Source organism: Peromyscus maniculatus, chromosome 6 (assembly GCF_049852395.1).
Source record: "Peromyscus maniculatus bairdii isolate BWxNUB_F1_BW_parent chromosome 6, HU_Pman_BW_mat_3.1, whole genome shotgun sequence".
Lineage (NCBI taxonomy): Eukaryota > Metazoa > Chordata > Mammalia > Rodentia > Cricetidae > Peromyscus > Peromyscus maniculatus.
The window spans coordinates 36,785,408-36,798,584 of record NC_134857.1 but is presented as its reverse complement, the minus strand read 5'-3'; the positions used below and the strand labels follow the sequence as shown (position 1 = coordinate 36,798,584).

The 13,177-nt window shown below is 41.3% G+C and overlaps 1 protein-coding gene across 1 annotated transcript in view; it reads right to left on the bottom strand.

The window, feature by feature from the left end:
• The window catches only part of Trpc4 (transient receptor potential cation channel subfamily C member 4), a 183,055-nt gene that overhangs the window by 85,925 nt on the left and 83,953 nt on the right, over positions 1 to 13,177 (bottom strand). The window lies entirely within an intron of this gene.

Below are 13,177 nucleotides of genomic sequence, written 5' to 3'. Positions count from 1 at the left end.
TCTTACACTCGCTTCTACTTTAGTTGTTACCAGGAAGGGAGGTGCCGCCCCGCGAACACCTTTTCTTCAGTCCACAAGTCCCAACAATAATTATCCAACACGGCTCAACCTAGACTTTCCATTTCTTCACTTCCTGTCACTGTGGGACAAATGTCTGTCATTTATCATCTCCCACACTGCAGTGATCAGCCTCACTCTAGTCTAAACAAAGTACCAAAACTGATCTTTCAAAACACACACTTTGGCCTGGAATTTTCTCTGTTGAACGTTTTGAAGCTTTGTGTATGGGGCTGGAGAGATGGCTCAGCAATGAAGAGCACCGGTTGCTCTTGCAGAAGACCTGGATTCAGTTCCCAGCACCCACATGGTGGCTGACTGTACTTTGTAACTCTAGTTCCAGGGCATCTGACATCCTCCTCTGGCATCTGTGGGCACTGTACCCATGTGGTGCACAGACATACAGGCAGGCAAACACTCACACACCTAAACTAAACTAAATACATCTTTAAAAAGTCAAAAGCTTTTTGTTGCTTTTAGAGTAAAAGTAGAAATACTCCAGAAGTCACTCCTGAACCCAGCACTGCCTGTTACCCTCCAGGGATAGCCTATGCTGTTGCCCTGGCAACTAGCTCCATAGTCCCTGGTCCACTCACTCCACATGATAGCTCTTTTGTCATAAATTTGTCTATAACCCCCAACACATCCTTCCTTCTCTATCTCCATTTCCTCAGTTGGCCATCTGATTTGCTCTGGTACTGTTTATCTCATAATGCAATTTTAAAAATTGATTCTCCCTGTAGGACTCATGCACAAAACCAGAAACTCTTTAGTTTACCAGTGTCTAATATATCCTGGAGTAAACAGCCGAAGGCAGTATTTTTTTTTTCAGTGAGAGATAAACAAGTCAAGACACATAAAAATGAATATAAGTGGTATGGTTCTTATTTCTTCTCTCCCAAAATACATCAGTTCCTAGGTTATACAGGAATGGTTAATATGTTTAATACAGTTAACTTGACAGTATCTGGAATCACCTAGAAGACAAGTCTCTGGGTGTGTCTGTGGTGGAGTTTTTTTGATTGGGTCAATTGGTTGGGAGGATTCACCCTAAATGTGGGTGGCATTACTCTGCGGGCAACCATCATGGACTGAATAAAAAGGAAGCTGAGTAGCAACCTTCACCTTCCTCTGCTTCCTGATTACAGAGGCAATGTGGCTCATGGCTCCCTCCTCCTGTAACCATGCCTTCCCCTCCAAGTCAGACTACACACTCAACCTGTGAGACAAAGAGAGGAATGACTAATACAATTCCTGAACGAATTTACAGATGTCTTGTGGTCTAGAGCCAGAAGTACTTGTCTAGGCTCAACTTGGAGATGTGTTGACATTTTTTTTTCTGACATCTTAGCCTGGCATAGTATGAGCCACCTGATGGCAGACGCTGTGAGGGATGCTTTATTTCCAGGTACATCTCCTGTGTCAACACACAGATCTATAAGAAAAACCTGCAAAGTAACACATACTAGTTTGGGCTGTATGCCAGCAAATGAGCAGCAGCATCTGGTTTATGGAGAAATTAATGGAGATTCCATGCTGAAGAGAGCAGGCTCTAGAATTGGAAAGGCCTCTCTTTGAAATGCGGATTACAAATACAGCTGCTTTTTTAAAAACAATAAAATAAGATTTTTGCAAAGTGCTTATCACAGTACCAAGTACAAAGCCACCCACCATCCCCTTCCCTGTGTCCCCCGCACACGCCCACACTGGACAGCGCATGTGCAGCACAGTTGGCGAATAGCTCGGTATTTGCTCAGCACTTTGTAGAAACGCCGGCTCACTAGGTTTAGTCAGAAGTTGCTCCCTCTTGGCACCGTATCGAGCCTCCTAGGATGCTGCTACACTCTGGATTGGGACAACTCGGGCCAGGTGTCAGCTGAGAGAAAGGGAGCTCTGTTGGCTGCCATGTCATCTAGTTTTCACACAGACTAGCATCTCCCTTGGTTGCCTAAATCATCGTCTTTATTTTCCAGATACTACTTTTTCGCATGTCTGGTATGTGTGTGTGTTTGTGTGTTTGTGTGTGTGTGTGTGTGTGTGTGTGTGTGTGTGTGTGTGTGTGTGTGTGTGTATGTATGTGTGTATGCATGTGCTCAAATTTTCCTGTAGCTGTGTATTAAAGGGGGAGAAGTTTAGAAGTTGCTTTGATTTTTTGCATAGTCTTACATTGATTAGTGCTTGGCTTACACTTTACCCTCCAAAGACCCAAAGGGTTCTAAGGATCAAAGTACGTGAGGATTGCAAGTGTGAGAATGAACTCATTCATTCAAGATCTGCTAACTTCAGGTGTGAGGAAAGTGCCTAGGATGTGCTGAAATAGGTGACAGAAAGCTTTCTTGGGCATATCCATTGCACTACTAAATTTAATTTTAATTCTTACTATTCATATGAAATAATTATAAATGTAACTTTGAATGTAATGTATGTAATGTAATGACGTTATGTATGCACCAACTTTGAAAACACTTGTTTGAATTTCTACTTGTTTCATGCCAAGACAGCATATGAATGATCAAAGGCTACTCCACATCATCAGAAGATTTTACCTACTTGAGTTACTATCTTTCAAAAGGACATGCCCTTTGAGCCACATAGACGTGGCTGACACTGGGTACTCTTGGAAGGGGGGTTACTCTGAGGGCTTAAGAGACCTTGCTGTTGAAATACGAACACTGATTCTTAAATATTTTTGACATAAAATGTCTGATAAACAGATCTTAGAAAAACACGACCTCTCTTCTTATGAGCTATTTTTAATCATTACAAGTCTCAACAAGGGTGGTATTTTTAAACTAGGAAGCTGGAAAAAAACATCTTTATTTTTAAGTTGCCCTTTGTGAGTTTATTTTCCTCACAGCTGCTTCTCTTGGGCATGTCTAAGTTTTGTATATATTTTCTTTTTCGAGGTTGATACAGAAGACTAAGTCTGAGGCAGGGCAAACAATGAAATAGCTAACTGAACACATGTCCATACACAGGCACAGGAGACATGGGGATGGTATGACATTGTCTGTAGATGCAGAACAAAACTTGAGGCTTTTGACACTTGGAAGTGTGACTTACTTCCTGGTAATCTTTTGTATTCATAAGACAGATACAGATTCAAAACTATTTTTAAGTCTAATAATCTATTTCTTACCAGTAAGTTACCTGAGTTTAGAGATTTAAGAGGTTAGAGGTTTTTACCCCCCAAAACAAACAGCCATTAAATGGAGATGTCAGAAAATGCTGTTAGAGTAAACAGAGTAGGGAGCATTAGAAACGAAGTCCATTTCTGTTGTATAAGCTCCTAGCATCTAAATCAGGGGTTCTCAACCTGTGGGTCTTAACCCCTTTTGCAAACCTCTGTCTCCAACAATACATTAGTATTCATAACAATAGCAAGACTACAGTTATGAATTAACAATGCAAATAATTTTATGGGTTGGGGGTAACCACAACATGAGGAACTATATTAAAGAGTCACAGCATTAGAAAGGTTAAGAACCACTGCTCTAAATCTACGTTTCAAATGCTATTCATTCCTTAATACTACAGTATATCAAAAGATGTCCAAATAGTTTCAGTCTAAAATCTGGTTTATAATAACAAAATTCAAACAGCATCACTAATATAAAGAACCATACATGTCGGAAAAAAATGTTTCTCAGCACATGATTAATGATCTATGAAAAGAATGATTCACATCTCGGCGTTTGTTGTGATACTTTTCTGTTACTCATTTTTAACAGCATCAGTTTAGTCAAGGAAGGACAAGAAGAGAATCTTGGCCACTTGCTTTGATTAATTCAACAACTATGAGTTACTCATCTACCAGGGTGCAGCCTTGAGCCAGACACTGCAGATCTGGTAATGAACAGAGGAGAAACGACATCTTGTAGCTTGCCTTCTCACTGCAAGAGCTGGGCAGTCAAACAAAACAAAGCAAGTCAAACAGCACATAGCATGTCAGTATGTTATGAGAGCTATGGAGGCATTGCTAAGTCTATGGCTACCCTCAGAGTGAAACTGACAGCCACTGTACACCATGGACCCCAGCATGTGGCAGACCCCAGAGATGAAATAAAAATAAATTCAGCAGTAGCAGCCATCAGTCATTAAGAATAAAGCAGATATTTCCAAAATAACACCCATGTTTTTGGTGCTGGTGTTTTCTGTCAAGGAAGAGGGCATGTAGGGATCGATATGCACTCAGTGTGGGGAACTGGCATCACATCTGATACAGTAGATGAGGTAGTTTATAAGGGATGGGCACACATTTATCTTATATACTAACATGAGTTCATTACTAATGGGGGCCCAGAATATATACTGAATAGGATCCCTGGAGACTCAACTAGAACCCAGAGGAAAATGCCATCCTCTCCAACATCTCTGTCTGTTATGGTATCCTAAGGAACCTCCTTGTGGGTCTTTATGGCTTCAGGAGTGTGAGTTCTGAACTCCTGAACCTCAAGATGGGATTGTAGTCAGATACAGGCCTCTAAAGAGGTAGGCGTGTGAAAAGTAGCTGAGAGCTAAGGATGGAGGCCTCAAGGGGTGGGGGACTACCTGTTAGCCATGGAGAGCAATCTTGGGAGAACAAAAGACAAAAACAAAAACAAGAAACACAAATGTCTACACTGTCACCTGCGACACTGTGGCCTCTCTTGACAATTTTGAGAAAATAACTACTATTCTTTAAAATACCCAGTATGTGTCGTCTTGTTGTGGAAGCCCTAGCAGATCGATACACTAGAATACTAGACCACTCTTTGCTCCTAAAAAGTAAGAACTGGAACTCTGTACAAAACAAAATGAAAAACAACCACAAGTCTGCAAATTAATAAAGATCAGGAAGATTATCATAAAATAACTAAAGTGTGGGAAATAGAACAGTGGGTTTCCTTTCTTTAACTAATTTTATTGATGATGATGATGATGATGATGATGATATTTGAAATGGCTGTCAGCCTGAGAATGGTCTATAGGTGTTCTACAACATAGAGCAAGGAAATCTGAAATCCAGAATAATTCTGACCTATAGAAATAGAGGTTAGGATTCGGGCAGTTGGACCTGCTGGGAAATGAGGAGAGAATTCCATAGTGAGAGCCAGAGAGAGGAGTTTGTGTGGGATCTTGAATTGTGTGTGTACAGAGCAGAGCCTGCAAATACAAGGCCAAAGAGTGCCCGAGGAATTGAGCTGATGTTTTTATAAATCACCTTCAGTATGGAGAAGAAAAACCAAGATCATTTGAGATGATTGTGAGAGGCAAATTCGGAAGTTCAGGGCAATCTGACTGGAGTGGCTCAAAGAAGGCATTTAGCAGATGAGGATTCTAGAGAACATGAGTAATGAATGTCTTCACAAGGCTCAAGAAAACAAAGGAAAAAAAGTATCATATCAACAAATTCCATCATATACATGAAAACCATACAGGAGACAGGCAGAAAGTTTGGAACTGAAAACTCAAATATTAAAATTTAAGAATATTACTGAATGAGCTTAACAGCACAAATGGGCGTGACAGGGAAGAACAGATCAGTGTGGACACAGGTGGACAGATATTATCCAATCTGAGAAGAAAGAAACATGCTAAACAATTGTAGAACCTCTAGTGTGCATGAGACAATGTCCTAAGACCCAGAAAAAGGAAAGAACTGGGTATGGAGTGCATACCTGTGATCCCAATGATCTCAGCATTCACGGCGGAGGCAGGAGGATCATGGATTCCAGGATAGTTTTAGCTACATTGCAAAACCTTTTCTCAAAACTAAAACAAATAGCAAACAACAAGAAAGACAGAAAGAAGGAAGGAAGGAGGGAGGGGAGGAGTGGAGGGAGGGAGGGAAGGGAGGAAGGAAGGAGAAGGGAAGGAAGGAAGGGGGAAGGAAAATCAGAGAAATAACTAATTTGAATAATGTCTTAAAGTTTTCTAAAATGGTGATACAAAAATCAAAGTTTTAGAAAAATCAAAAGCCTTAAAACAGAAATTATGCCAAGACGGCTGATAATCAAATTTCTGGAAACCAAAGAACAAAGGGAAAATATTGACACCAGCCTGAGAATAATGACATTTCAGAACGACTTCGCAGTGTTCATCAGACTAGTGAGGCCGGAAGGGAACGGCTCCAAGAATCTACAGAAGGCTGAAAATGAAAGGGATAAATACAACCGATTCTATCTTTCTGCGCCCTTCCCACAAATACGCCCACTCACTCCAAAACCTCATTCATATGTCACACCGCACGGTAAAGGAGAAGGAAGCTTGCCAGCCATCTGACCTGAACACGGGATTGCCCTGGGTTCTTTGTAAGTTCATTGTTGTCAGGAGGGGGAGGGGCGCAGAACAGGAGGCTCAGCAGCGCTACTGGTCACTCAGCTTGCTTCCAATGATGTCTAGGCTAGGAAAAGGCCATGGGGACTGGAGCATGGGCACCCTGCAGAAGGCTGGGAAGGCAAGGATGGCCCTGGCCATCCCAAGGATGGTTGCTCCCTAAACATCTCAATTTTCACTCAGTGAACTCATTTCATATTTTGTGCTTAAATGTAAAAAGGAGCCATTTTCTTTTGATTAATCATGAAAGATAAATACCAGAGGTATACCTTGCAGTTGCCGCCGCCTCCCCCCGCCCCCCAGTGCTGGGACAGAACCATAGTCTGGTGCAGCTGAGGCGAGTTCTGTAACATTGAGCTCAGTTCCCAACCCCACATGTCGCAATTCTCATTCTGGAAACGTTCACTAGAACATGATCCAGAGAAACGCACTCCTTGCTGCAGACCCAAGAAGGAGAGGGTAGGAGACATCTTCCCATGTCTAGACATCAAACCTACATCTGCCCTTTAGCTGACAGAGATAAGCAGCGGGGGCTATTTCCCCCCTAAAACTGCATTTTCTACACAGAACTAACTTTCTGAATGGTCTCATGAGTACTTACTTAAATACTATTATGTATTAAAGACTTTTATAAGAAATCTTACCTAAGTAGCCTAAAGTCTGCAAATTTTTAAAGTAAGAATAATTGGTATTTACGCAATGGTGCAAATAAATGTCTATATGCCAACACCCAGATAGTAAGAGACTTACTGAAGTACTGAAATTAATGTTTTATATTTTAACCCAGAAGTGCATTGCTTGCTGTATTTTATTTGAATGCATTTACCATATTGCTAAAGGAAGTTTTACTCAGGTATATTCTTAATATATTCCATTTTCAATCCATTAGTGTCAGGCATTTTCTTTTATGTTTATTTTATTTGTGTTTGAATTTTTGCCTCCATACATGTATGTGCACCAGATGCATGCCTAGTGTTGGTGGGAGTCAGAAGAGGGGATCTGATTTTCCAGAACTGGAGTTACAGATGGTTGTTAACTACTGTGTGGGTGCCGAGAATCAAACCCATGTCCTCTTCAGGAGCAGCAAGTGCTTTTAACCCATGATCCATCTCTCCAGCCCTCAGGGTTAGGTATTTTATACCAGACACAGATGCAGGTCAACTTAATCATTGGTGGAGCCTAATCTTTAAACACATGAACTTGCCTGTGATTTACAAAGAGATACACAGAACAGTGTAAAAAACTGCTGGCCACTACCTGGCAAAATATTTATTGTGAGTATCTGGGAGATTTTGAAGAACGGCCTACTAGAAGAGTCTCCCAAACAAAGAACTGCCATCCTCAACTTCACAGACTAAACACAAAGCTTGCCAAGAGACAGATGGAGAACAGTTTCTCATGATTGAAAACATAGCCTGCACATTCTTGTACCAATAGAGGGGATAGTTACTTATGGCTGAAGAAGACTGGATACCATCTCCAGGATGGCCAAACTTTGACCCCTGTGTTCCTTCTCTGTCCAATGTGACAAAGTGACATGAATGAAAGACTGTTTATTTGGGCTCATTACTTCATCTGTTTCAGTCCATAGCCAGTGTCTGTTGCTCTGAGGCCCCAGATGAGGTGGACCGTTCTCATGGACTTGGAAACGTGGAGGACTTGTCTCCATATGTTCCTCAAAGGCATGCCCTCAGTCACTTCCAATGACGTCCACAGACCCTGCCTCCTCAAGTGTCCAGAAGTCCAATGGTGACACAGGTTGATGGCTGAGGTTTTAGTTCATAAACCTTCATACACACTGAGAAGCTAGACTACAACATTCTCAGGTCTTAAGAAGAATAGAATAGCAAATGCTGTAATGAGCTCACTTTCTTTAATGTTTGAAGAAATGTAACCAGCTGTTAAATGGCATGTCCCTGGTGGGTGCTGTAAAGTGACATTTAGAACACTCCTCAATATTACTGCTGAAAGCAAAGCAAGGGATGCCAGAGAGGAATGCTGAGTGCTTGCACTACATTATTTTTATGTTTTTACAGTTATTTATTGACTTATTTTGTGAGGGTGACTCTTACAGCGTGAGTACGGAGGTCAGAGCTAATTTACCTTTTGGAAATAGAAGTAAATGTTCAGATTGCTCGACTTTATCATGAACAGATTAATTTGTAAATGACTCAGAATAAGGAGTTTTCCAAGTAATTTCATCTGAATGCATTTTATTTTCTCATTCCTTAGTTCATTCTACCAATGTAGTAAAGTAGTTTGCAGGCATTCTAATTCATCATCCTCACCTATCATCCAAAATCCTTTGAAAACAACAGACTTCCTTTTATTTCTGAAATGTTTGATGCATGGTCACCTTACTGAATCCAACTCTATGTTACATGTGGTCTTTTGCCATGTATCAAATATCACGGAATAATACCTTCTTAATATTTTGAAAAGCCTCTTACTGCATTTTGTTTATAATTAAGTTATTCTCTAAACTTTGACCACAGGGTGTTCATTCATTACCTTGTTGATAATTTCCAGTTAAATCAAATTGCTGCTTACATTAACAAACACTCCTATGGGTTTCTTTTAAGGTATCCAGAAAAATCTACATTGTTCAGATTTTTTAAAATATTTATTTACTTACATGTATATAAGTGTTTCACCTGCATGTATGTCTGTGTGCCATGTGCATGCAGTGACCATGGGGGCCAGAAGAGGCATCAGATCCCCTGGAACTGAAGTTACAGCTGGTTGTGAGTTGCCATGTGGGTGCTGGGGACGAAATCTGGATCCTGAGGGAAAGCAGCAAGAGCTCTTAATCACAGAGCCTTCTCTCCAGTCCCTGTTGTATAGATTTACAAAAAGCTAGCCCTTTCTATTACATGGTACCTTAACCATTTGTACACATGCAGATCTACTTTAAATAAAGATAATCTATTATTGAACTCAATTATTTATAATGCCAAAGAAAGGAAACAAATATTTTAAGACGTAGTGTATTCATAACTGAATCTTAGGGTTCTAGAGAATGTTCCCTTTTAGTTCCCCCACCCTTTGATCTGTAGTAATTATTGGACACTTTCATCCAAAATGGATGAGAACGAGCACATGGCTACACAAGGCACGAGCTGAGAGCTGGGGTAAGCAGGACTGAGGCTTTGGCATTTTCAGGAGAGATTCTGCCATCATTCCCTCACATTCTGATAAGCCAAATCAGTATGAATGTGAATGCAGAACAGGACTGTGGAGGTAAGGCTTCCATCCATTCTGAAGTTTTGAGTTAGCCAAGAAAGGCTAACTACATTAGAACTGTTTTGTTTTAGATATATTCTAATACATTCTGACTATGTTCAAGTTCATTGAGATGTACAGACTCTGAGTCTGAACAAGTGCTTGTTTGAGTGGTTATGTTAACCTAACTGCCAATTGTTTATAGTAAAGTGATTTTTATACTTTACTCACTTTTCTTAAGTGAAAAAATATTTTGAGGCTAAAAAGCAATAATATACATGGTAGATTTCCAGCCCCAAATGGCTGCCCACCAAAATATTACATTGTAAGTATTTAAACATCAGCATTTAAAATTCAATTTTTTAGATTATGATTGACACCCCCTTTCAATCTCCTCTTTCTCTAGGATCCATGGACAATAGGCCTGTGTTTGTTTTCATATCCACACCCATAAGCTCCAAAGTAGCTGGCCTCACTAAACCCTCAGTCCATAGATTCACACATGGAAGCGAGGAAACTGGCCTTGCTTCAAAGGCCAGTGCGCTACACAATCTGGATCTTGATTATTCTTTATTAGTGGAAGCAGCTGCCAGGAAGAGAACACTGTCTGTAGTGCCCCAGCGCAGGACAACGATACATAGTCACCAGGGGCCATGAAGACATGGACGGGAGTAAATAAAAGCTGAGTTGTAAAGATAGGCAAGCGTATGGGAGGGAGACACGCAGAGAGGCTTACTCCAATACTTGTTATAATTAAATAGCTCTTGAAGATTCTGGCTCCTAACTTTTAATCACAGGATCAGTTCTCTAGCAATAACAGCCTCAGCTTTATCTGTCTGAATAGATAAAGGCCCAACTATATGATGGATAAAGCTGGGTGCCAACCAATATGACTTATTTTGCTTAACTTTATACACAGTAATTATCTGATTTGTTTTTATTAGAAGAATTTACACTAACATAAAATGACTGTATTTTCATATACTTGCCTAACCAGTGTTTATGGAGTGCCTGACACCAAACCCATGGGACTCATCTGCTCTTGCTGTTGCCTATCCACACATTTATTAATGTTTCTGGGACAATCAAGAAACTGACGCACCAAGTTTGCTGTTTTTTCTCCAGTGGTCCAGTGATAAAACACCTGCGGTGTCTATCATCAGACATTATAAAAATAAATTTTGACTTGAAGAAAGAAGAAAATCACCCAGAAAATGTATTTTGAGCTCATGAATAGTATTGGGGACACTGTAATTGCTAAATATAGCCATATCAAAATTTTAAATTTGGTTATCAGTGGGTCCACATTTTCATGAGGAGGACAGACCTGAAGTATAAAATGTGGTCAGTGCACTTACTCCTGAAATGGAGGAAGGATTACCAAACTAAGTCCCAGAAAGGAAAGGTGGGCTTAAATTACCCGGGCTCCAAAATTTGGTGTCCTAAAACAAAATCCATGGTAGCTCATAATCTTGTTAAGCAGAAATCTGGGCAAGGCTGTTTCTGCTCCACTGGACTTGTACAGAAATGACTGAGCAACAGCCCGACAGAACAGGCACAGGGAGCGTGGGCTTGGCAGAGCTGGGGAGAAGGGTGAAGAGTCAGGTGATGTCATGCAGAGAGCACTGACATTCAGCTAGGAAGAAGGGAGAACCCTGAAGATGGGTGCTGGGGATGGATGCACTGCCTAGCAAACGGACTGGATCGACTGGACCTCGCCCGAAGGAGTTTTTGAGGGCCCTAAGGTGAGAGTGAGAATGGAATGGACAATCTTGAAGGTGTCCCACACACAGAGCTTAAGTGTGCTTCCTTTCCACACCACAGTCTCCTTTCTTTTTTTTCCCCCCGAGACAGGGTTTCTCTGTGTAGCTTTGCGCCTTTCCTGGATCTCGCTCCATAGAGCAGGCTGGCCTCTAACTCACAAAGATCAGCCTGCCTCTGCCTCCCGAGTGCTTGGGATTAAAGGCGTGTGCCACCACCGCCCGGCCACAGTCTCCTTTCTAATGTCTTTCCCACTGAATTGCAACAGAGGCTTCTTCTGGAAGCTTCCCGTAAAAGCTCTAGGCAAAGTTAGGAACCATTTTCCTGGGCTCCAAAGAGGTATCTTCAGGGCACTTCATCGTATAATCTTGTCAAGAATAAGACTCAAGACTCTAGGAAAGTTCTGGAAGAAATTCAAGCTTGGCCCTGTGCCTATTGTCTTGTTTTTCTGTTCCTGGACTTTGGCACAGGACAGACACTTTAAACACCATGAAATGCGTGCACAGAAAGACAGGAGCCATCCCATGACTATCCAGGAGTTCCTAGTCAGAGCTCTAGCTGCTTCCTTGTTTCCACTGGGTTTTCTGCCATAGCAGCTATGGAATGCTTCCTAGCTTCACTTGGGGGGGGGGGGCTGCAAAAGGAGGAGAAAAGAGACTCCATGCTAGGTGTCCCCAGCTCTAACTGGGAAAATCACTGTGCTTTGAGAAAGCCATGGAGAATGGCAACAGAGTCCAGCATCTAACACTGAGCTAAGGCTGCAGGAAATGAAAAGCAGACTTTTGCAAACGCACAGGAGTTGGCATCTGAGAGGAGGCAGGCAGGGTCCTCTGACTGCCATTGCAGAGGATCCGTGCTGTCCTGACTGTTCCCCAGAGTTGACAGGGAAAGAGTGCAATACAAACAACAAAAGCATGTCAATCCCGTTGTGCCTCCGAGGAGCCATCTGTGAATAACAGCTTTGGAGCCTGGGTGTCAGAAAATGACAAGTCACAAAATTATCACATGGGCACTATCAGTCCCAGGGACTTTTACTGGGGAGATAGATGTGCGTCCAATAATTAAAATGTTAAACAACCTCCATTTAGAATGAACTCTCTTAGTGTCCTAGGAAAGGAGGAAAAGGGAGAAGCTGAAAACATTCTCGCCAGCACAACCTGGGAAGAAACTCAAGTGTCCAAGCTACAGAGAATTTATTGGGAATTGTATTTGTGTGTTATTCATTTCCAAAGGAGATCCCTATTTTCTTCTTTTCCAAGGGTCACAGGATATGGTAAATTCACTGTGGGGAAAAAAAGCGAGCCCTTAATTTCACTTAGTGACGAGGGACAATGAAAACACAGGTCACTAAACATGAACTACGGAGAAAACAGTACTGAAATTTCAATGTGCACATGTGTGCAGGAGGAAGAGATGCTATGGTTCACAATCATTGACAGATGAAAGGACTGTGTCTGAATAATAAAAATCCACCTGCTAGCTCTTGCTTGTCAATCATCATGAAGCCAGAAGTACCAGGTTACACAGGGAAGCAATTCACCTGAGGACCAAGAGAAAGCATCCAATATACAATGCAAGTTTTTAAGATCATTGTTATCAGCCCAGTGTTTGCCATGGAAAAATTTTCTTTATACACATATACCTCTTTGGAAATAAACTCCTTAATCATTTTCCTATTTATTTGAGTCGATATTAAATATAAGCCAACTACTGTGCCTAATTTAAAGATAAGATTTGCTTCTTTATGATTTTTTTTGGAGGGGGGTGGAATTGTAATTTCTTAATCAGTGCAGTTGAAAAGGCTAAATCAACATTTATA